Here is a 25,968-nt window from a genome sequence, read left to right as displayed (position 1 = left end):
GTCGTACTCATCGTTTGAGCTCAAAATGGGGTTACCATTTTTGTTTAAGTCGAGTTGCTTTGACTCATGACTTGGAGTAAAGCTTCTCTAAGATGGAATAACATACCTTGGGTGGCGGTGTTGATCTTGATCATGTAGTTGAACTTGTGTGGGTTGCTCAAGGTTGATGTAGCCCATCAAGAGTTGGGAGCACCCTTTGGATTTTGAGTTCATCTACCTACATGGGTTAGTTTTCGCAAGGAAGAGCAATTGTGTATCCAACATGACAATCAAGAAGCTCAACATAGAATTTGTCAAAGGATATGTTTGAAAGGTTTCGTGCTTCCTTGTCATCAACCAACATTGTGTAGAGACTTGGTGATGTAGGGATAGCTCAAGATGTGAGTGAGTTGCAATCTCATAGAATTAGATTCATCCAACTACCTACAAGGGTTAGATAACATGCAAGATGCAAATTTTCAAGACATAAGATCATCATCATAGGAGAAATATCAAGTGATTAGTCGTAAGTTCAAGTCTTGCATGTATCCAATGGAGTTCCTACTCCAAGTTTGAAGCATCAATGATGTTCAATTCACCTCTTAACCTGCAAAACACTTTCTCATCAAGTGGTTTAGTGAATATATCCGCTAATTGCTTATCGGTGTGAACATGCTTAAGGTTTATGTCACCCTTAGCAACATGATCTCAAATGAAATGATGACGAACTTGAATATGCTTAGTTCGAGAGTGTTGCACGGGATTGTGAGCAATCTTGATAGCACTTTCATTGTCACAAAGTAATGGAACATGTTTCACATATATCCCATAATCTTTAAGAGTTTGGGTCATCCAAAGTAATTGAGCACAACATGAACCAGCGGCAATGTATTCTGCTTCGGCGGTGGATAAGGATACTGAGTTTTGTTTCTTGGAAGACCAAGACACAAGACATCTACCAAGGAATTGACAAGTACCTGAAGTGGACTTTCTAGCAACCTTATCACCGGCATAGTCCTAGTCGGAGTAGCCAACAAGATCAAAGGAAGCCCTCTTTGGATACCAAATGCCAAAATTTGGTGTATGTATTAAGTATCTCACTATCCTCTTCACGGCCTTAAGATGACATTCCTTAGGAGCAGCTTGATATCATGCACACATGCACAGACTTAGCATGATATCGAGACGCGAAGCACATAGATATAATAATGAACCAATCATAGAGTGATAAACCTTTTGATCAACCGGTTCACCATCTTTGGTCAAATCAAGATGTCCACTAGTAGGCATGGGTGTAGTCATACCTTTGCATTCTTGGATATTGAACTTCTTGAATAAGTCCTTGGTGTACTTTGTTTGACAGACAAAGGTGCCTTCCTTAGTTTGCTTTATTTGCAAAGCAAGAAAGAATTTGAGTTCACTCATCATAGACATCTCAAACTTCTCCGACATTAGCTTCCCAAACTTTTCACTAAAATGAGGGTTAGTTGATCCAAATATAATATCATCGACATAAATTTGGCATACAAATAGTTCTCCATTAACCCTTTTAGTAAAAAGAGTAGAATCTATTTTTCCAATTTCAAAGCTTTTTTCAATAAGGAACTTGGTCAAGCATTTATACCATGCTCTAGGAGCTTGTTTAAGACCATAAAGGGCTTTGTGAAGTTTGTAAACATGATTATGTTTCTTAGGGTTGACAAAGCCGGGAGGTTGCTTAACATAAACTTCCTCCTCAATTTCACCATCTAGAAAAGCACTTTTAATGTCCATTTGGTACAAAGTGATATCATGGTGATTAGCATAGGCAAGTAAGATGTGAATGGACTCAAGTCTAGCAACGGGAGCATATGTCTCACCATAGTCCATACCTTCAACTTGTGTGTAGCCTTGGGAGACGAGACGCGCTTTGTTGCGAACCACTTGTCCATCTTCATCTTGCTTGTTGCAAAACACCCATTTGGTACCAATGATGTTGTGGTTGTTGTTGGGCTTTTCAACCAATGTCCACACTTGATTTCTCTCAAAGTTGTGTAGCTCTTCATGCATAGCGTTTATCCAATCCGGATCTTCCAATGCTTCTTCAACCTTCATAGGTTCAATGCGAGAGATGAATGAATAGTGTTCACAAAAGTTAGCTAAACAAGTTCTTGAGCGAGTGATTCTCCCGGTTTGGATATCATTGTAGATTTGCTCCACGAGATGATCTTTAGCAATTCTTGCTCGAACTCGTGAAAGCTTTTGCTTGGGTCTTGGTTGAACATCTTCTTCATCTTGTTCTTCTTCTTGGCCTTCTTCATTGTTGGCATTGTCGTTCTCTTGTCATGGTGGAGAAGGAGGTTGTTGACGTTCGTCTTGGTGCACTTCCTCATTTTCTTCATCTTGGTGTGTCCCACTCGTGGATGCTTCCGTATCAACTCTTCGTTCACCTTGTCGTGAGGTAGAAGCTTCCACTTGGACGGACGAGGTACTCTCCTTCACCTCCATTGGACGAATCTTGCTGATAGACAAGTCTTGGATTGCTTCCGAGGGATCTTTGTCTCCTACATCAATTGGCAATTGCTCTACTTGCGAGCCGTTAGATTCATCAAACTTCACATCTATTGTTTCTTCAACCTTTCGTGTGAAATAGTTGTAGACACAGTATGTGTGAGAGTTTGAGCCATAACCAAGTAGGAAACCTTCATGAGACTTAGGAGCAAATTTAGAACGACGATGCTTATTAAGAATGTAGCACTTTGAGCCGAATACTCGAAAGTATCCAACTTGGGGTTTGTTACCGGTGAGGAGCTTGTATGCCGTCTTGCCGAGTAGCTTGTGAAGATACAAGCGATTTATTGCATGACAAGCTGTCTCAACCGCTTCCGCCCAAAAGTGTTTTGGCGTCTTGTACTCATCAAGCATCGTTCTTGCCATCTCGATAAGAGTCTGGTTCTTCGTCTCAATAACTCCATTTTGCTGAGGTGTGTACGTAGCCGAGAACTCATGTGTGATCCCTTCTTCGTCAAGAAAGGTATCTACATTTGTGTTCTTGAACTCCGTTCCGTTGTCGCTCCAAACCTTCTTGATCTTCACGTCAAATTGATTTTGGGCCTTCCTAGCAAAGTTTTTGAAGATCTTTTGGACCTGTGATTTGTCATCAAGAAAGAACACCCACATAAATCTTGAAAAATCATCAACTATGACTAGACCAAATGAGTTACCACCGAGACTCTTGTAGGCATTTGGACCAAAGAGGTCCATGTGAAGTAGCTCGAGTGGTCTTCTTGTGGTCTTGATGTTCTTAGAGCTATGACTTCCTCCAACTTGTTTCCCTGCTTGACAAGCACTACAAAGTCTATCCTTGTCAAATATGACATCGTTAACGCCAAGGATATGATTTCCTTTAATGAGTTTGTCAAGGTTTCGCATGCCCACATGGCCTAGCCTTCTATGCCACAACCAGCCTTTAGACGATTTAGCAATTAAGCAAGTTTTAGGTTGAGCCTTTTTAGTGAAATCAACAATGTAAAGATCTCCTCTACGTATACCGGTAAAGACCATTTTATGATTATCTCTACGAAACACTTGGCAGTCTACTTCAGTAAATAGGACATTGAAACTGAATCAGCAAGTCTAGATACTGAAAGTAAGTTGTAGCCAAGATATTCAACGAGCATGACATTTTGTATGGAGCTATCATGTGAGATGGCCACCGTACCAAGGCCAACCACCTTACCCTTTGAATTATCACCAAAAGTGACATACTTTTGAGGGCCATCGTTTTCAGCAAGCTCACAGAACATGTCTTTATCTCCGGTCATATGATCAGTACATCCACTATCAAGGACCCATTCCTTTCCTCCAGCCATGTACCCGCGAAGATTTGCCATAAGACCAAAGTGTCTCATCGCATCATCGAGATCATAGTCACAATCATCATCATCCTCATCAGAGTATCCATGTTCAACATCATCTTGTGATTGATCAATTCCTAGAGAGGGTAATTCATTAGATAAATGATCATTTCTATAGTTATCTTTATGAATTCTAATAGCTCTGGAAATGATATCGCTAATGATTCCAACATCCCCTTTGGCACTCATAAGATTAGTAAGCTCAAACAAGCAGTCACCAAATTTGGGATCATTGGAACTCATCTTAATCAAGGCAATAGACTTATGGAGAATTTCGTCTAGATCTTTCAAGGAATAATTAGGAAGGAGTTCCTCAAGAAATTTCCATATGGTGTAGGCACACTTAAGAGTAGGCAAACACCCAATCAAGTTTCTAGGCAAGCCTCTAGTGATAAGCTTGACAGTCCTAAGATTGTGAATCATGTCAATTGACTCATCAAGGGTAGGATACATGGGATCAACATGGGGTGCACAAGGGCTAGCAATATACTTGTTCAAGTGATATTCATTGAAAATCTCAAGCATTTCATTTTTCCATTCATGAAAATATTCTCCATCAAGAATAGGCACTCTATGTCTAAGACTCCCCAAAGTAGACTCATCCATGTTCCTCCAATGGTGTTTAAACCAAGGCAATGGAGAACAAGGCTCTGATACCAATTGAAAGGATCGAGAAGAGGTGTCTAGAAGGGGGGTGATTAGACACTAAGTGCTAAAAGTTGCAGTTTTTAATTTCTTTAAGTTGAAGTGGAGTTTTGGCACAAGTTTAACAAACACAATACATATCAAGCAAGCATGCAAAGAGCATATGAGCAGCGGAAAGTAAAGCATGCAACTTGCAAGAATGTAAAGGGAAGGGTTTGGAGAATTCAAACGCAATTGGAGACACGGATGTTTTTGTCGTGGTTCCGATAGGTGGTGCTATCGTACATCCACGTTGATGGAGACTTCAACCCACGGAGGGTAACGGTTGCGCGAGTCCACGGAGGGCTCCACCCACGAAGGGTCCACGGAGAAGCAACCTTGTCTATCCCATCATGGCCATCGCCCACGAAGGACTTGCCTCACTAGCGGTAGATCTTCACGAAGTAGGCGATCTCCTTACCCTTACAAACTCCTTTGTTCAACTCCACAATCTTTGTCGGAGGCTCCCAAGTGACACCTAGCCAATCTAGGAGACACCACTCTCCAAGAAGTAACAAATGGTGTGTTGATGATGAACTCCTTGCTCTTGTGCTTCAAATGATAGTCTCCCCAACACTCAACTCTCTCTCACAGGATATGGATTTGGTGGAAAGAAGATTTGAGTGGAAAGAAACTTGGGAAGGCTAGAGATCAAGATTCATATGGTAGGAATGGAATATCTTGGCCTCAACACATGAGTAGGTGGTTCTCTCTCAGAAAATGTGTATTGGAAGTGTAGGTATGTTCTGATGGCTCTCTCACCGAATGAAGAGTGGGTGGAGGGGTATATATAGCCTCCACACAAAATCTAACTGTTACACACAATTTACCAATCTCGGTGAGACCGAATTGAAAAACTTGGTCGGACCGATTTAGCAAACCTAGTGACCATTAGGATTTTCCACTGCAGTGGAAAATATCACTTGTGCTTTCAACCTCCTCCATCGCGGCTGTCAGTGTCAAAACCGGCGGATCTCGGGTAGGCGGTCCCGAACTGTGCGTCTAGGCGGATGGTAACAGGAGGCAGGGGACACGAAGTTTTACCCAGGTTCGGGCCCTCTTGATGGAGGTAAAACCCTATGTCCTGCTTGATTAGTATTGATGATATGGGTAGTACAAGAGTAGATCTACCACGAGATCAGAGAGGCTAAACCCTAGAAGCAAGCCTATGGTATGATTGTGTGTTGTCCTACGGACTAAAATCCTCCGGTTTATATAGACACCGGAGAGGGCTAGGGTTACACAAAGTCGGTTACAAAGGAGGAGATATGCATATCCGTATTGCCTAGCTTGCCTTCCACGCCAAGTAGAGTCCCATCCGGACACCAGACGAAGTCTTCAATCTTGTATATTCGTAGTCTAACAGTCCGACCAAAGAATATAGTCCGGCTGTCCGGAAACCCCCTAATCCAGGACTCCCTCAGTAGCCCCTGAACCAGGGTTCAATGACGATAAGTCTGGCGCGTAGTATTGTCCTTGGCATTTCAAGGCGGGTGCCTCCTCTGAATACATCACGGAAGAATTTGAATACAAGGATAGTGTCCGACCCTGCAAAATAAGTTCCACATTCCACCATAGAGAGAATAATATTTCCACAAATCTAATCTGCTGACACGTCTTGGCAACACGACATTATGCCATGGCCCGGTAATTATTCAAACCATTTTTCTTCAACCAGCTCCACACATAACGTGAGGCGGTTTCTTGACACGTATTGTCAAAGTAGAGATCGTATTCCCCTAATTATGGGATTCTCATCAATACGGCCGTGGGTAACCCAACCGTATCTAGGACTCCTAGATTATAGGAAAGTCCCAAACGGCTACAGAGAGGACGCTTGATATTCACCCTCTTTATAAAGGGACAAGGCTTTTACTTTTTCCCTCCCGTGCTCAATTGAATCCTTCCCCCGCCTCGAGTTCTAACACCCAAAGCCCAGGTCAGGTGCTCCGGACCTTCAATCATGTCCGGATCTAGCCTTCAAGGGTGGATGCCCTCCTCCATTACGGAAGAAGATATCAAGAAGTTGAGGGAGGCCAAATATCTGACCGCCGAGGTTTCGCATCGGCTGCCCGCCCGAGGGCAGGTTGTCCCTACTCCTGAAACCAATGAAGACGTCGTGTTCATCTCCCACTTCCTCCGAGGTCTAGGCCTTACTCTGGATCCCTTTGTTAGGAGGTTGATGTCTTATTACGGGCTAGATTTCCACGATCTAGCCCCGGACTCCTTTCTCCACATCTCAGCATTTATTGTTGTATGTGAGGCTTTCCTTCGCATTACCCCTCACTTCGGCCTGTGGCTCAAGACCTTTGACGTGAAGCCGAAGATGGTCGAGGGGCAGCATGTAGCGTGCGGAGGCGCATTAATAAGCAAGATCACTAGAGCTCCATGGCCAAAGGGTTCTATTCCAGAGGTGTCCGATATATGGCAACGGGAGTGGTTTTACATCACAGCTCCCAGAAGTGCCAAGTGGGCGGCTGCCCCTGCTTTCCGCTCAGGCCCTCCACCACAACTGATGTCATGGATTAGCAGAGGGCTGAGCTGGGGTCCAGCCAAGGACGTGCCTGTACTGCAGAGCCGCATCAAGATCTCTTCGAAGGAGATTTTAGTTTGATTATGGTGATGCAAGTCATGCTAGTTCGACGAATCCAGCCATGCAAACATCGGCCCCTTCGCATGTGGGAGTTCAATCCAGAAGGACCGTGCGCTATTCAGAATTTCCTCGGCCTGACGCGCAAGGAGATGTATAGATCATTCTTCAGACCCCAGATAGAGTGTCCGGATACTACCGAGGACATGGGCCTGAGCAACAACCGCACCGCCGACCAAGTAAGTTGTCCTCTAGCCAAACACACCGTCTTTCATTTATCATGGCGTTATTCTGAGAAATCGCTCTTTGACCAGGACTGGATAACAAAGGCAAAGAGGATCTGGTGTTCGGCCCCCCTTCCGGAAGGCTTGGAGAATCCGGTACTGGAAAAGATGCTCGAGCTAGCACCTTGTCCAGAGCCCTCACAGGAAGATAAAGGGGGGAATAAAGGGGAATAAAGGGGGCCTCCACCGCTACCCATTCTGACCGAGGGAACGGGCGCCTCCGTGAGGGAGGATAACCAAGGGGAGGAATCTGGCATTCTCTCACCCTGGGGAAGGAAGAGGACTACCCCTGAAGATCCGGAAACCAAGGTTTCCAAACAGGACAAGAAATCTCCACCAGAGGGTCCTGCCTTGGAGGGTGCTCCTGCCGCACAAAGTCCGCGCGGGGATCTGCCTTCTAATGAGCCATAAGTAATCAAAAGGTGCTTTAATAGTGAGGATATACTGCTTTACTTCTGAGGAAAATAACCGAAGCATTTATCTTGCAGTTCAGATCTTAGCCCTTCTCAGCAGAGCTCGTCTTCGGGGGATCTTCTTCTGGAGATGATGGAGAACGAAATGCCTCCTCCGGATTCCCCCGCTCAAGAAGCGGGCGACCTTGAAGTGTCGTCACAGAGGGCCTCTCCGGATCCGGTGAGGCCAGAAGATAATCCTTTAATCACCTGAAGTCCCCAGCGTCCGGCTCTTGAAGAGAGCAAACAAAAGAGTTTGGCACCGTCTGGTATGCGGTCGGACATACTGAGGGAGCTGTTGGATCAAGCGTCCATCTCAGAAGAACACCGTACGTTAATGGGTACGGTGATGGAAAGAATTTCGCCCTCCGAAAGCGGATTGCATGAAGCCTTTATGAGTCTACTGACAGGCTTTGAGGTACGTGATACTTTTTGATAGTACCGCACATTTTTAGGTGTGCCCTATGTAGATAGTAGCCCCTGAGACTCTGGTTGTCGTCGAGAATGGCGGCGAACAGAGGATCGTAGTCCCAGGTAGTAACCAAACCGCCTTTATGTGCAGGTGGTGGAAACTCCGGTGGCTAGCCGGTCTAATGAGTTTGCCGAACTAAAGCGGCAACTGGATGCGGCAGATGCCGACATCAAGATTGTTAACAGGCGGCTTGACGAGGCACAGGGTAAGTAATGCTTTCTGGTGAATGTCACATATTAAGAGCAGCATGATGCCAGTATCTTTAATATGTTGTGACTGCAGATGGAGCTGCCACCATGGAGACCCTTCAGGGGGAACTTGCCCGAGCCCAATAACAAGCAAGGAGGAGTAATGCGACTGCTTTGAAGGCGGCCGAAGAGTTGAGGGCCGAGAAGGGCGCGCATTGCGAGAGCAAAGAGAAAATGGCCAAGATGGCTGTAAAGTTAAAAGAAACTGCCGACCGTTGCCAGTTCCTTGAACAAGAAAACCGAGTGAAGGCGACGGACCTTGAAAAGGCCACGATGACGACCAAAGACACCCGCTCTGCTATGAGAGCGAAGAAGGAGGAGCTGCGTGAAGCCAGGGATATTGCGGCTGGGAAGCCCTTCATGCTGCGGAGGAAGTTTGGAGATCCATGGTATGCCCCTCTGGATCGGCTGTGGAGTTCGGCAGACGCATATATGGACTTGGCGGCGAGCGCTGTTGATGCGGCCAAATACTTCCGAGATCAAACAGATCATGAAGTGGACAAGCTATTCTGGTCGCAATTTAACGTTCCAGAGCGTCCTCTTCCATTGACTGATGTCGGGACCCCGATTCTAAGTCACACCGATCTAGCATGTAACACCTCATATCACTTTGCGGCCTCACGCACGGTATTCCCACGGGTGTCACCTTACCATGGCCCGGGACCGTTTGCGCCTTTTGGCTCATGTATATGATAGTGTCGCTAGCATCCATATGACAGAGAACCCGGGCCGACATGACTAGTCGTGAACCCAAAGTGTGCGAATCCGGGCTGGAGCACTAGGCTAACAGGACTCCGGTGAACCGGGCTATAGCAGGCTAGGCAGGACTCCAGATGTCACCGCGTGCATGGGGGTGCGGTGTTCTTCTTGATACGTGCTAACAAACGGTTAGACTCGCGCTTGTTCCTCTCCATCTCTAACATGAACTCTGCCAATGAAGACTGGTTGGGAGGATCAACATCCCTACCATCACCATGGTTCCGGCTACGAGGAACAGAACTTCGTTTAACCGGCAACATCCTGAAGAATGAAACCAAGGAAAACAAGGATGGATTCAGCACCAACTATAGGATGCAGAAGGTAGCACAAGAAATTAGTATCTCTCGAACTCCTAGGACAATTCCGGCAGCATAACGGCAGTAAGATGCTCAAAATGAGTCATTCTGCAAAAGACGGGGTAGCACCATACTCAACATCAACACTCAAGGTTCTGAGATATTACTAAACAGGCTACACCAGAGGTACTCGAACTGGGATATGACTCAGATCAACCAATCCTTAGATACTACGGAGTAGTAACACGTGATCCTGATAGACAGAAGAGTAAGCCTAGTTCCTTAACCCCGTAGGCAGATAGGATGACTCAGATCAGAAGGCATGAGGTATAAGGAGTAAACAGAGCCTTATGTTCCCTTCCACAATCAATTCCCCTATATAGCTAAAGAATTTCTAGACTCAACTTCGACCAGGTTGGCTTGGAAATCCTACAGGCAGTCAGGCTCTGATACCAAAGCTGTCGGTACCCCGATTCTAAGTCACACCGATCTAGCATGTAACACCTCATATCACTTTGCGGCCTCATGCACGGTATTCCCACGGGTGTCGCCTTACCATGGCCCGGGACTGTTTGTGCCTTTTGGCTCACGTATATGATAGTGTCGCTAGCATCCATATGACAGAGAACCCGGGCTGACATGACTAGTCATGAACCCAAAGTGGCACTAACTTATTGGGACATGCATACATGAATCAACATCGAGTATGTCGGTTAGCAGTGTGCGAATCCGGGCTGTAGCACTGGGCTAACAGGACTCCGGTGAACCGGGCTGTAGCAGGCTAGGCAGGATTCCAGATGTCACCGCGTGACATTTCCCCGAAGGGACAGACACAAGAACGAAGTGAATCACATGCCTGCCAGTCTAAGTGTTCCGGAGCAGTAGTGCTGGGCTAGCAGGACTCTGATAAACCGGGCTGTAGCGGACTACCATGGCTCGGTGGAAGCACTAGACTACATTTCCCCATAAGAGAGGCTACCAAGGATAGACAACTAGGTTGTCGGATCCCACACATAGCAATACACGTTACACGTACGCATAACATGCAAGTATGTGCTGTACAACATGGCATCACAACATAATGCAAACTCATATAGATAAAGGCCCAGAAGAGCCACATAGCATTAAATACAAACAGGGGTCACATGACCCATCATCCAGAGCATACAAGCAACGGAAGCATTACATGTCTGAGTACAGACAACTACAAAAGAAAAAGGCTGAGAAGCCTGACTATCTACAAGTCCCTCCCAAGGGTACAAGATCGTAGCTGAGGTAACAAGCTACTCATCAAAGTCTAAGTGGTACTACTAGTGAGACAGGTGTCTCACCTGCAAAACATAAATAAGGCAAACGTGAGTACAAAGGTACTCAGCAAGACTTACATCAGATCCTATCATACATGCATTTGTATCAAGAAGGTAATGTGGGGGTTTAGTTGCAGCAAGCCATCTTTGACTCAGTGGCTATCCTGTTCTACGACAACGAGAAACTTCTTTGAGGTGAGGCAGCGCACACGAGTCCACTAATCACCACATCAATACACTACTATGGGTTCATTCCCGTCTCTCTACGAGAAGGCCATCCATAGAACTCACACTTGTCTTGAGCATTTTGGAGTATCCACTTTAAGTTTTCTATGTACCACGTAAGCATCCAAGAAGTCCATGACCGAGGACACGGCTATTCGAATAGATCATGATAACCCTGCAGGGGTGTAGTTATTCACACACGCTCTCACCACTTATCACCATGTACACGTCATGTATCTCGGCAACCTTCAAGCGGAAGCCCGGCGAGGGTGTCGGCCACGACCTGACTAACCACACAAGACTCTAGTCTAGGTTAATCGCCTATTCGGGTTCCATCCGCAAGGAGATCCGGTCGGGGTTTTGCTCACGGCCCCAAACGATGTGTACAGGGTTCCCGAGCCCACCATCCGGGTGCCACTCAGTGCACCAGGCCACGTGTGCCTAGTCTGTCCCAAGTCCACCCTACCGGGTGCCACTCGGTAGAAAAATAGCACTACCTACAAACACCAGAAACTATTTGCAACTCCTGGACAGAGATCAAGGCGGTTAATAAGTCGAGAGAGCTTGGAGCCCCTGGAGCAGAATGTGTGGTAGTAGCTAGTCATTGGACAACTTACACAGAACTCAGTTCTTAAGGACGGTCCCAATGAGACAACCCACCATGTACTCCTACATGGCCTCTCACCGCTACCTTTACCAAATCGTGTTCACACGCTTAACTCTCAGCAACAGAACATATCGTAACACTCCAATTCATTCCCGATGAATCAGACCTGACACAACTCTAAGCAATAGCAGGCATGGCATGGTAGGAACACAACATGGCTCAATCAACTCCTACACATGCTAGTGGCTTTTAACTAATTACTGTGGCAATGACAGGTCATGCAGAGGAATGGGTTCAACTACCGTAGCATAAAGTAGCAGTTGAATCGTTGTTGTCCTAATGCAATAAATGAGAGCAGGAGCGAGAGAGTAGGATTGTATCGGAATGAACAAGGGGGTTTGCTTGCCTGGTAGATCAGCAGGGGGCACTGCTCCTCTGACAGGTACTCTAGATCGGTCTCCGGAGCAAGACCTATCAAGAAGGAACGGTGTCGACAATCAAACACAAGCATATGCAACAATATGATGCATGAATATGGCATGAATATGTGATGTGTTTTGAGCTAATGCATTTAGCATTCAACTTGGAAGAGGTCCATTTGAACCAAAGGTTCAAATGCAACTCTAAAATAAGTCCCTTTGAATGCCATAAGTGTGTTTTCATATATACAACATGTATAGGTTGGTTTGTCATGCATGAAAATGGTACATATGGATAGATTGAATTTTTCTAATAATTTTTCATATATATATTATTTCAGTCTGAGCTACGGTTGAATTTCTATGAATTTTTGAAGTTTAGCTAATTTTCTGGAATTTCCTGATTTAATTTAAAACCAGAAAATGATATATTGCATCAGCACAGCGTCATGCTTATGTCAGCAGGTCAATGGCGCTGACCAAGTCAAACCTGACGTGTGGGGTCCACACGTCAGTGACTCAGTTAGTTAACATGGGGGTTTATTTAGCCTAATTAGGATTAGTGGGCGCTGGGCCCACTGGTTAGCGACTAACTAGCTAACTATCCTAGGTTAATTAGTGCTAAACTAATACTAACTAAAATGTCAGGGGGTGGCCCACGCGTCAGTGACACAAGGGGGAAGGTCAAACCTCCTGGTGAGCGGGGTCAAAACCCGCCGGTGACTCCACGCCGGCGAGGCCAAACGCGGCGGAGGGCCTCGGATTTGGTCCTTCGGTGACCAAATGGGTCGTGGAGACCATCTCCAAGGAGCTGGTGCTCGCGCGCATCTAGTGGAGGCGACGGGAGGACGCGGGGTGGCCGGAGCTCGCCAGAGCAGAGCTCGCAGCAGCGGTCAGAGCATGGGTTCGGGTGGAATCGAGCTACGGGGAACGGCAGGGGCTGCGGAGTGCCTTGACGGCCTCCTGGCGTTGCACTGAGCATGGTGGTGTGCTCGGTCGCGGCCCTAGGTGACAGTGGCCACGGCGGCGACATGAACGGCGGCGAAGAGCTACGGCCGTGGTGGTGGACGGGGCTACGGCATGCGAACGGCTAAATGGAGAGAGGGAGAAGGAGCAGGAGCCCACAGCGGTCCCGATGGGCTTGACGGCGAGCTCGGGGACGCACTAGAGACGGCAGGGCAGCGAAGACGATCTCCGGTGGCCGGAGATGATGACGACGGCGATGGAGGTGCCTCGGGGCGCTCCGGCTTGCATGGCTGAGGGAGACGATGCAAGGCAACGGCGCGGAGCTCGTGGGCACGACGAGAGGGCGAGGGGGAGGCGGTGAGCGTGACAACGGCGAGCGGCGGCGACGGGCATGCTCGGACATGAGAGAAAGAGAGAGGGGGAGAGACAGAGGAAAAGGGGAGGTCACGGGGAGAGAGTGAGAGAGGGTCGGGGGAGTACGCGCGGCTCCAGGAGCCTCTCCCGCATCGGCGGAAGCAGGAGGTGGCCACGGCGTGTGGCCGCAGGCGCCGGGCACGCGCCTCTCGTCCTCCTGGCGAGAGGAGGGGGATGACTGGCAGAGGCCTGGTGGGCTGGGCCGGCCTGCTGGGCCGCACAATGCCAGGCCGTAAGTAAGGTCCAGGTAAGCGTTTCTTTATTTTTGTTTTCTTTTCTTTTTTTCTAACATTTGTTTGGTTTAATAAAAATACTAAACCATTTTATTTTCTTATGCCAATTTTTGCAGGGGCTAGTGGTATTATTCCAGAGCTCCTCAACTACTGGCATAATTTTTGGATAATATTTTATATATATATAACAATATATATCCAAAGCAATTAATTACTGCATTAATTCCAAATGCCCAAAATAAATACTTATGAGCTCCTGAAAATGTTGGTTTGATTTTTATCTCTGTCCAATATTTTCAGAGAGCAACATGAGCATTTTCTTGGACCTTTTTGGAGCAATTTTTTTATTTGGGTCATTTCCAGAATGATTCTGAGGGTTTCACAAATCCCCATTTTAAATTTCAATGAAATTTAAACATGATGCAAACATGAAGGCTAGCCTAGGTCATACCATAACTAGGGATGTGACAACTCGCCCCCACTTGAAAGAATCTCGTCCCGAGATTCAGGGGTCGATGGAAAGAAGGTGGGGTACTCCAGTCGAAGATGATCTTCTCGCTCCCAAGTAGCTTCTCTCTCGGAATGATGAGACCACTGAACCTTGAGAAACTTGATGTTATGACGTTGAGTGACACGCTCTGCTTGATCAAGGATGCGAACAGGGTACTCTCGATAAGTGAGGTTATCTTGTAGATCAAGCGTTTCATGGCCACTCCGCGGATGGGATCCGAGAAGCAACGCCTGAGTTGAGAGACGTGGAAGACATCATGTACTCGAAAAAGATATGGGGGTAGTTCCAACTGGTAGGCAACCTCTCCTCGTTTAGCGAGAATGCGAAAGGGACCAATGTAACGAGGAGCCAACTTGCCCTTGATACCGAAATGATGGGTACCCTTCAAAGGAGTAACCCGAAGGTAAGCCTTGTCGTCAATTTCATAAGCCAGTTCCTTATGACTACAGTCATACTGGCTCTTTTGATGAGATTGGGCTGTTTTCAAATTCTCATGAATGATGCGAACTTGCTCTTCTGCCTCTTGGATCATATCCGGTCCAAAGAAATGTCTTTCACCGGTTTCTGACCAGTTCAAAGGTGTTCGACATCTTCGTCCATACAGAACCTCAAAAGGAGTTTTCTTGAGGCTGGATTGATAGCTATTGTTATTATCAAACTCGACGAAGGGAAGACACTTCTCCCAATCCATACCGAATGAGATAACACAAGCTCTAAGCATGTCTTTGAGAATTTGGTTGACCCTTTCCACCTGACCACTTGATTGAGGGTGGAAAGCGGTACTGAAGGAAAGATGGGTGCCCATGGCAGTTTGGAAACTCTCCCAGAAATGAGAAGTGAAAATACTACCACGGTCTGAATTGATCTCTAGTGGAACACCATGAAGTGACACTATTTGAGAAATATATAAGTCAGCGAGCTGACTAGCAGTGATACTCTCTCGAAAAGGTAGGAAGTGAGCCACTTTGGAAAGACGACCAATGACTACGAAGATAGCATTATTCCCTCTCTTGGTCGTGGGAAAGCCGGTGATGAAGTCCATACCAACCTTGTCCCATTTCTACTCAGGAATAGCTAAAGGCTGAAGGGTGCCAGCAGGCCTTTGATGCTCTGCCTTAACGCGATGACAAACGTCACAGTTAGCAATGAACTGGGCAATTTCTCTCTTCATCCTAGTCCACCAGAACCTCTAGCGCAGGTCCTGATACATCTTAGTACTACCGGGATGAATCGTGAGAGGATATTCATGAGCCTCCTTAAGAATTAGTTGTCGCAGATGTTGATTCTCGGGAACCACCAAGCGATTCTCAAAGAAAACAACACCTCGATCATCTATGGAGAAACTGCCACCAACTCCCTTGTTAATGTTTCTCTTGATCCGGGAAATTCTCGTATCCTGCTTCTGAGCAGAGATGATCTGATCCACAAGAGTAGGTTTCGCCACCAAGGTAGAAAGGAATCCATGAGGAGCAATGTGAAGGTTGAGCTTACATAATTCCTCATGGAGCAGTGGTTGGCCCTGTTGCAACATGAGATTGTTGCAATAGGACTTACGACTTAGTGCATCAGCCATGACATTTCCCTTGCCTGGGGTGTAGGTAATCCCTAAGTCGTAATCTGAGATCAACTCCAACCAACACCTTTGCCTAAGGTTCAAATCTGGTTGGGTGAAGATATACTTGAGACTCTGGTGATCGGTGTAAATCTCGCAACGTTTACCAAGAAGGCAATGTCGCCAGGTCTTAAGTGCATAGACTACGACTGCAAGCTCTAGATCATGTGTAGGTTAATTATCCTCATGTGGATGCAACTGTCGAGATGCATAGGCAATCACATGGCGATCTTGCATAAGAATGCAACCTAGTCCCTCTCGTGAGGTGTCGCGGTAGATAACAAAGTCTTTAGTGTAATCCGGTGGCACAAGTATGGGAGCGGAAGTCAGGCGTCTTTTCAATTCCTGAAAACTGTGCTCACACTGTGGGGACCACTCAAACTTTTTATCTTTCTTGAGAAGTTCCGTAAGAGGTTTGGCCACTTTGGAGAAGTTTTCAATGAAGCGGCGACAATAACTGGCTAGACCAAGGAAACTCCTAACTTGCTTAACTGTTTCAGGCGGAGTCCAATCAAGAACGGCCTGAACTCTCTTGGGATTGACGTCAATGCCCTTACCAGAGATCACGTGGCCGAGATAGGTCACTTCTGGCAACCAAAATTTGCACTTGGAGAACTTGGCATAAAGGCGGTGCTCTCTGAGTTTTTCTAACACAAGTCTAAGTTGTTCGGCATGCTCTTCCTCATTCTTCGAGTAAATAAGAATATCATCGAGGTAAACCACGACGAACTTATCTAAGTATTCCATGAAGATCAAGTTCATCAAGCGGGAGAATGTAGCTGGAGCATTGGTTAGACCAAAGGACATGACGGTGTACTCGTACTGACCATAACGAGTGACAAAAGCCTTCTTAGGAATGTCCCCATTTTTGATCTTGATTTGGTGGTAGCCTAACCTCAAATCCATCTTGAAAAGACGAGGATCCAGCAAGCTGATCATACAGGTCGTTGATCCTGGGGAGCGGATACTTGTTCTTTATCGTGACCAAATTAACGGGACGATAATCTACAACCATCCGGTCTGTACCATCCTTCTTCTTGACGAAGAGGACGGGGCAAGCCCAGGGAGAAGATTTAGGACGGATGAAACCCTTTTGCAAGGATTCATCGAGTTGTTTCTTAAGCTCAGCTAGTTCTAAGGGTGCCATCTTGTAAGGTCTCCTAGAGATTGGGGTGGTTCCTAGGATAAGATCTATGACAAACTCTACATCTCTGTCAGGTGGAATACCTGGCCGTTCCTCTGGAAAGACATCCGGAAATTCACGGACTACCGGGATATCTTCAAGGTCAGGAAGAGGGTTGGCATTAAGAGAGAGTTGGCGCTTTGCAACTCTAGTGGAGACAATGACTATCTTGCCAGATGGGTGTGTAAGGTGAACAGACCTGGTGAAACAATCAATCTTGGCATGATGAGCTGTCATCCAATCCATACCCAAGATGATGTTAATATCTGAAGACTTGAGGCTACAAGTGATGCAAGGAATACAAGTCTGTCAACAAGGATTTCATTACAATGGCTTATTCTAGTAGTTTGCCATCTAGACCCTGGGGTTTCGATTTCAAGTGGAGTTGGCATATCAAAAAATGACATGTCGTGCAATCGAGCATAGCCTTCAGAGATGAAGGAGTGAGATGCTCCGGTATCGAACAGAACCGAAGCTGGATGACAGTTGACAAGGAGTGTACCAAGAACGACATCCAGATCATCATGAGCGTCTTTAGCTGAGATGTGATGCACACATCCACGTTCAGTGGGAGCTGACTTGACACTAATCATCTTGCATGGTGGCTTACCACAGCCAACATACTTCTCAGGCAGGGGTGGAGCATAGTTGGTTTGAGAGCAGTCACGTGCATAGTGTCCTGGCTCTCTGCATGTGAAACAAGTCCCTGAAGTAGGACATGGACCCGCTTTGACAAGCGGTCTACCAATAGGCCTGGGTGGAGCATGTAACTGAATTGGGTGAGGTGCCACACAAGAAGGCCTCGGTGTATAACCGGGGGGAAGAGCGGAGTTCGGAACCCAAATCCGGCGCTTCTGCGAAGTAGAACCGGAGGAAGAACCCAAATCACTGGTGTGCTTACGAGACTCCTCGTAAGTGAGTTGAGCTGTCTCTACATTAATGGCCTTGTTCACAAGAGCCTAGAATGTATTGCAATGATGCAAGTGGAGATCACGATGCAACTTGGGGTTGAGACCCTTCCGGAACCTAGCCTGCTTCTTGGCCTTCGTGGACACCTCTTCTGTAGCATAACGGGCAAGGTTTTCAAACTCTCTACTTTAAGCATCAATAGCCATCTTACTCTAGGTGAAACTACATAAATCTTATCTCTTACGGTCAATGAGAGCCTGAGGAATGTGATGCTCGCAAAAAGCCTCAGTGAAATCTCTCCAGGTGGTTATCTGGCCAGCTGGAAGCATAGCCTCATAGTTCTGCCACCAAAGACTAGCAGGACCTTCCAGGTGATATGCAGCATAGGTGACCTTGTCACCTTCAGCTACGTTCGCAGAACGCAGCTTCTGTGTGATACTACGAAGCCAGTCATCTGCATCGAGTGGTTCAATGGAATGATGGAAGGTAGGTGGTTTCAGACCAATGAAATCATAGATGGTCGCTGACTCTTTGCACGGGGGTGCAGTGTTCTTCTTGATACGTGCTAACAAACGGTTAGACTCGCGCTTGTTCCTCTCCATCTCTAACATGAACTCTGCCAATGAGGACTGGTCGGGAGGATCCTCATCCCTACCATCACCGTGGTTCCGGCTACGAGGAACAGAACTTCGGTTAACCGACAACATCCTGAAGAATGAAACCAAGGAAAACAAGGATGGATTCAGCACCAACTATAGGATGTAGAAGGTAGCACAAGAAATTAGTATCTCTCGAACTCCTAGGACAATTCCGGCAGCATAACGGCAGTAAGATGCTCAAAATGAGTCATTCTACAAAAGACGGGGTAGCACCATACTCAACATCAACACTCAAGGTTCTGAGATATTACTAAACAGGCTACACCGGAGGTACTCGAACTGGGATATGACTCAGATCAACCAATCCTTAGAGACTACGGAGTAGTAACACGTGATCCTGATAGACGGAAGAGTAAGCCTAGTTCCTTAACCCCGTAGGCAGATAGGATGACTCAGATCAGAAGGCATGAGGTATAAGGAGTAAAAAGAGCCTTACGTTCCCTTCCACAATCAATTCCCTATATAGCTAAAGAATTTCTAGACTCAACTTCAACCAGGTTGGCTTGGAAATCCTATAGGCAGTCAGGCTCTGATACCAAAGCTGTCGGTACCCCGATTCTAAGTCACACCGATCTAGCATGTAACACCTCATATCACGTGTGCCTAGTCTGTCCCAAGTCCACCCTGTCGGGTGCCACTCGGTAGAAAAATAGCACTACCTACAAACACCAGACACTATTTACAACTCCTGGACAGAGATCAAGGCGGTTAATAAGTCGAGAGAGCTTGGAGCGCCCGGAGCCCATTGTGTGGTAGTAGCTAGTCATTGGACAACTTACACAGAACTCAGTTCTTAAGGACGGTCCCAATGAGACAACCCACCATGTACTCCTACATGGCCTCTCACCGCTACCTTTAGCAAATCGTGTCCACACGCTTAACTCTCAGCACCAGAACATATCGTAACACTCCAATTCATTCCTGATGAATCAGTCCTGACACAACTCTATGCAATAGCAGGCATGGCATGGTAGGAACACAACATGGCTCAATCAACTCCTACACATGCTAGTGGGTTTTAACTAATTACTGTGGCAATGACAGGTCATGCAGAGGAATGGGTTCAACTACCGCAACATAAAGTAGTAGTTGAATTGTTGTTGTCCTAATGCAATAAATGGGAGCAGGAGCGAGAGAGTAGGATTGTATCGGAATGAACAAGGGGGTTTGCTTGCCTGGTAGATCAACAGGGGGCACTGCTCCTCTGACAGGTACTCTAGATCGGTCTCCGGAGCAAGACCTATCGAGAAGGAACGGTGTCGACAATCAAACACAAGCATATGCAACAATATGACGCATGAATATGGCATGAATATGTGATGTGTTTTGAGCTAATGCATTTAGCATTCAACTTGGAAGAGGTCCATTTGAACCAAAGGTTCAAATGCAACTCTAAAATAAGTCCCTTTAAATGACATAAGTGTGTTTTCATATATATAGCATGTATAGGTTGGTTTTTCATGCATGAAAGTGGTACAGATTGATATATTGTATTTTTCTGATAATTTTTCATATATAAATTATTTCAATCTGAGCTACGGTTGAATTTCTATGAATTTTTGAAGTTTAGCTAATGTTCTGGAATTTCCTGATTTAATTTAAAACCAGAAAATGATATATTGCGTCAGCACAGCGTCATGCTTACGTCAGCAGGTCAATGGCGCTGACCAAGTCAAACCTGACGTGTGGGGTCCACACGTCAGTGACTCAGTTAGTTAACAGGGGGGTTTATTTAGCCTAATTAGGATTAGTGGGCGATGGGCCCACTGGTCAGCGACAAACTAGCTAATTAACCTAGGTTAATTAGTGCTAAACTAATGCTAACTAAAATGTCAGGGGGGTGGCCCACGCGTCAGTGACACAAGGGGGAAGGTCAAACCTCCTGGTCAACGGGGTCAAAACCCGTCGGCGACTCGACGTCGGCGAGGCCAGACGCGGCGGAGGGCCTCGGAATTGGTCCTCCGGTGACATGGGCCGCGGAGACCATCTAGTGGAGGTGACGGGAGGACGCGGGGGGGCCGGAGCTCGCCGGAGCAGAGCTTGCAGCGACGGCTGGAGCACGGGTTCGGGCGGAATCGAGCTATGGGGCACGGCAGGGGCAGCGGAGTGCCTCGACGGCCTCCTGGCATTGCACTAAGCACGGTGGTGTCCTCGGTCGCGGCCCTAGGTGACAGTGGCTACGGCGGCGACATGAACGGCGGCGAAGAGCTACAACCGTGGTGGTGGACGGGGCTACGGCGCGCGAATGGCAAAACGGATAGTGGGGGAAGGAGCAGGAGCTCACAGTGGTCCCGGTGGGCTTGACGGTGAGCTCGGGGACGCATTGGAGATGGCGGGGTGGCGAAGACGATCTCCGGTGGCCGGAGATGATGACGACGGCGATGGAGGCGCCTAGGGGCGCTCCGGCTTGCGTGGCTGAGGGAGACGATGCAGGGCAACGGCGCAGAGCTCGTGGGCACAACGAGAGGGCGAGGGGGAGGCGGTGAGCGTGACAACGGCGAGCGGCGGCGATGGGCGTGCTCGCCATGAGAGAAAGAGCAAGGGGGAGAGATAGAGGAAAAGGGGAGTGCACGGGGAGAGAGTGAGAGAGGGTCGAGGGAGTACGCGGCGGCTCTAGGAGCTTCTCCCGCGTCGGCGGAAGCAGGAGGTGGCCACGGCGTGTGGCCGCAGGCGCCGGGCACGTGCCTCTCGTCCTCCTGGCGAGAGAAGGGGGATGACTCGCAGAGGCCTGGTGGGCTAGGCCGGCCTACTGGGCCGCACAGTTCCAGGCCGTAAGTAAGGTCCAGGTATGTGTTTCTCTATTTTTGTTTTATTTTCTATTTTTCTGACATTTTTTGGTTTAATAAAAATACTAAACCATTTTATTTTCTTATGCTAATATTTGCAGGGGCTAGTGGTATTATTCCAGAGCTCCTCAACTACTGGCATAATTTTTGGACAATATTATATATATAACAATATATATCCAAAGCAAATAATTACTGCATTAATTCCAAATGCCCAAAATAAATACTTATGAGCTCCTGAAAATGTTGGTCTGATTTTTATCTCTGTCCAATATTTTCAGAGAGCAACATGAGCATTTTCTTGGACCTTTTTGGATCAATTTTTTATTTGGGTCATTTCCAGAATGATTCTCAGGGTTTCACAAATCCCCATTTCAAATTTCAATGAAATTTAAACATGATGCTAACATGAAGGCTAGCCTAGGTCATACCATAACTAGGGATGTGACAACTAATCAGCTAGCCGAATGGGCCGAACTCAATAGGTTGTCCGGACTCGCCATGAGGTCTGTCGTGGATCAGCTGTGGCCGGAGAAGCTGAAGCCAAACAGCTATTTCAGCTTAGTGCAGTAGTTCCTTGGTGCGGTGCCGCGCATCAATGCGATGAAGAGATTGGCGTGCATAGAAGGCTCGCGGATGGCCCTTGCCCGTGTTAAAGCATACTGGGCGGAGATGGATGCTACCACTGTTGCGGCGCAGGGTTCGGCCATATGCCGAGTGGATGCCGAGCACTATTTCGAAGAGGTTCTCGAGGGTGCTCGTTTGATAGAGGCCCGGTGCTCGAAGAATATTATGTTTGAGTGACATGTATTCCCATTGTAAACACAATGTTTTTATGAAATTTATTAGGGCTGTGTTTATACTTTTGCCTGAAAGTAATATGATGCCTCCTGTGCGGCCGTTTATGTATACATGTGTATAACCTAAAAGATTGCAGTCGTCGGCTTCAGCCATCACGCATATAATGCGGAGGTGTTCGCAGAAGATGCATGTTCACACTTAACCCAATGTGTTGGCCCTATTAAGGAGGTGATAGCGCAGCGAACGAGGTAACCGGACTATAACGCTTTAACACTTTCACTTAGCCATAGGAGTTTGACGGTGGGGCTACTATATAGCCCCTGGTGGCTCTGCACTCTCCCGAATTCGGGGTGCGTGCATGCCTGGCCGAGAAACGGCCCTTCGTTAAGGCGGAGGAATTCTAACATTCCGATAGGTCATCGAGTGGTTGACCAGTCTCGCGCTATATCATGACAGTCAGTTTTCGGCTTTCTCTACTGAGGCGCTCGTCCGGATGACCCGGGGCACAATCGCAGTAGTTCTCCTAGTGCTACCTTAGCCGATAGAGCGGAACGTAAGGTACCAAAACATAGGAGTCGGACAAACCCAACATTTGACCAAAGACATGATTCGGAGCTGATGCATATAAGGCCAAACTCGCGACGCCGAACACTCCCTAAGGTATTCGGTCTTTATGGTATAAACCGGGCCTAAACAGTGCCCTTCGTAAGAAGCCCCTGGTGTCCAGGTACATGCATTATTCTGACGTGGCCACATGCCAAGACGCCAGCATCCTTCTCAATTATACTGAGAATCCGAGGGATGTGTATCAACAAGAGAAAGTGAAAAAGGTTGACGCAGGGTCTTAATCTAAAAAGAATCCTTGGGACGGGTCCCTGCTGCACGTCTGCGCCTATGTCTCCGTTGTGCCGTATCCTGGACGGGTGTAGCACGGTGGTCATTTGTAAAAGAGAGGAACTTAGGTGAAAAGTTGTCGTGCAAAAAGGTAGGTTTTAAAGAAACCATGTAAATATCAAGATGAGTAAAAATTGCCACTTGTCTGCGTGCGTTGAGCCCCTTGTATTTGTGATAGGGGTGTGGCCATCAATCCTGTACGAATTACATATAGCTGCATTGGACTCGTCTAACCGTGTCCATGGTCTTGACGACCTATCGAATACTTTAGTCGGTGAGGCTGTTTTAGTGTGCGGCTGCCGAGGCAGCCGCACCCTCCTCGGTGCGTAGGGATCGCTCAATATTTCCATTTACTATAATGATGCTACGTGGATCGGGCATCTTAAGCATAAGGGAAGTGTAATGCGGTATTGCATTAAAGCAAGCGAAAGCTTCGCGTCCAAGTAGTGCTTGATAGCCACTTTGGAATGGAGCAATGTGGAAGGTTAAATTTTCGCTACGGAAGTTATCGGGGAAGTCGAATATAACTTCTAGTAGCAGGGAGCCCGTGCAATGAGCCCCTAGGCCTGGTGTTACTCCTTTAACGGTAGTATTGCTGAGGCAAATTTTTGTTGGGTTTATCCCCATTTTGCGGATTGTGTCCTGATATATCAGGTTTAGACTGCTTCCACCGTCCATCAGGACTCGTGTGAAGTGGTATCCGTCAATTATTGGGTCTAATACCAAGGCAGCCCGTCCTGCACGCCGGATACTTACTGAGTAATCCCGATGGTCAAAGGTGATCGGTTGAGACGACCAGTGGCAGGACTCCGCGGTGATAGGCCCTTGGGCATATTTCTCTGGGAGTGCCGCTTTGTTTCTCCCCTTGAACACGTGTAACACGTTTACTGTTTTGACTTCTGGTGGAAATTTCTTTTGTTCACCAGTGTCTTGCTTGAGAGGCTCATCCTCGTCTTCGCTTGGTATATCCTGCCCCTTGTGTACAGCGTTGAGCTTGCCGGACTACTTGAAAACCCAACATTCTCTGTGGGTGTGATTAGCGGGTTTACCAGGGGTGCTATGGATCTGACATATTTGGTCCAGTATTTTATATAAGCTGGACAGTTCGTCTCTGGCGCCTTTAGAGGGCGGCTTTTGCTGACTTGTCTGAGAGCTTCTGAATCTAGCGTTTATCGTGGTGCTCTTCGGGTTGTCTTATTTATTCCGGCGCTTATTATTTTTGTTGCGTCGTGATTTCCCGTTTTCATCTCTAACTTCGGATGTACTTGGGTCGCTAGTGTTGCATCTGGCTAGCTAGCTGTCCTCACCCGCACAAAAGCGGGTCATGAGGCTTTTTAATGCTGCCATTGTTCTCAGCTTTTCTTGGCCGGGGTGTCTGGCAAGCCATTCGTCGCGGACGCTATGCTTAAAAACTGCCAAGGCTTCAGCGTCCGGACAGTCGACTATTTGGTTCTTTTTAGTAAGAAACCTGTTCCAAAGCTTTCGAGCTGACTCTCCCAGCTGTTGAGTTATATGACTCAAATCGTCCGCATCCGGACGTCGGACATAAGTCCCTTGAAAATTTGCCCGAAAAGTGTCTTCGAGCTCTTCCCAGCTTCCAATGGAGTTTTCCGGGAGGCTTTTAAGCCAGTGCCGAGCTGGTCCTTTGAGCTTGAGGGGTAAGTACTTGATGGCGTGGAGATCATCTCCTCGAGCCATATGGATATGGAGGATATAGTCCTCAATCCAGACCCCACGGTCTGTTGTTCTGTCGTATGCCTCTATGTTTACAGGTTTGAATCCCTCTCGAAATTCATGGTCCAACACCTCATCGGTGAAACATAGGGGGTGTGCGGCACCCCTGTATCTAGGTGTACCGCGTTGTTCGGATGTTTGTTATGTTGCGTTGTATGCTGGAGCGCGCTTGCGTGGTCCGTAGATGGATCTGGTTGCATCATCCTTTTGATGCGAGCCCTCACGTGGATCGCGTATTGGCTTATGTGCAGCGTTGTTTGCCGCTCTATGTCGGCTGTGAGATCGTCTGTCCGGCCAGGTGGCCATTTTAATTTTTGGTTGCGGGGGGTCTAAGGCCTCCTCATCGAATTCAGGTAGCAACTTCCGCTTCGGGTAGCTCTTGGTGGGGCAATTACCGCCGTACTTCGTTGCTGTCTTGAGTACTTTACTCCATCTAATTTTAAGTGTGTCTTGTGCAGCCTTGAGCCTTTGCTTCTGCTTTTTTAGACTCCTCGCGGTGGCAACGAGCCTTTGACGGGCATTCTGTTGCTCCGGGTGTCTGTCCGGTGTGATGTCGTCTGGACTATTATCTTTGACAGAATCGGGTTGTTCGGTTTGATTCTCCGTGTTGCCATGGTCCGGCGATGGTTCACCCTGCTCTAATGTTGGGTCTATATGTTCGTTGTTTCTGCTGAGGTGGGATTTGGAGCGGCGCTTACGCCGCCGCTTTGACTACTTCTCGAGGGGACAACCCTTCATTGCGTCCTTTTGTTCTTCGTCGTCGTTTTCTTTTGGTGTGTCCACCATGTATACGTCATGTGATGAAGTGGGCGTCTAGTGCCCTGTGGGCAATGGTTCCTGTTCGTCTCCTTCATCGTCGTTCATACCGTCGATGTCTTCGGAGTCAAAGTCAAGCATGTCGGTTAGGTCATTGACAGTGGCTACTAAGTAGGTGGTCGGTGGGCGGTGAATTTTATCCGCATCCCAGTCCTGCCGGACATAGTTCGGCCAGGATTCTCCTGACAAGGAGAGAGACCTTAATGAGTTCAGTATGTCAGCAAGGGGCGAG

This window comes from Triticum aestivum, chromosome 6A (assembly GCF_018294505.1).
Source record: "Triticum aestivum cultivar Chinese Spring chromosome 6A, IWGSC CS RefSeq v2.1, whole genome shotgun sequence".
In the NCBI taxonomy this organism is placed as follows: domain Eukaryota; kingdom Viridiplantae; phylum Streptophyta; class Magnoliopsida; order Poales; family Poaceae; genus Triticum; species Triticum aestivum.
The sequence above is the reverse complement of the archived record's forward strand: the minus strand, read 5'-3'. Positions refer to the sequence as shown.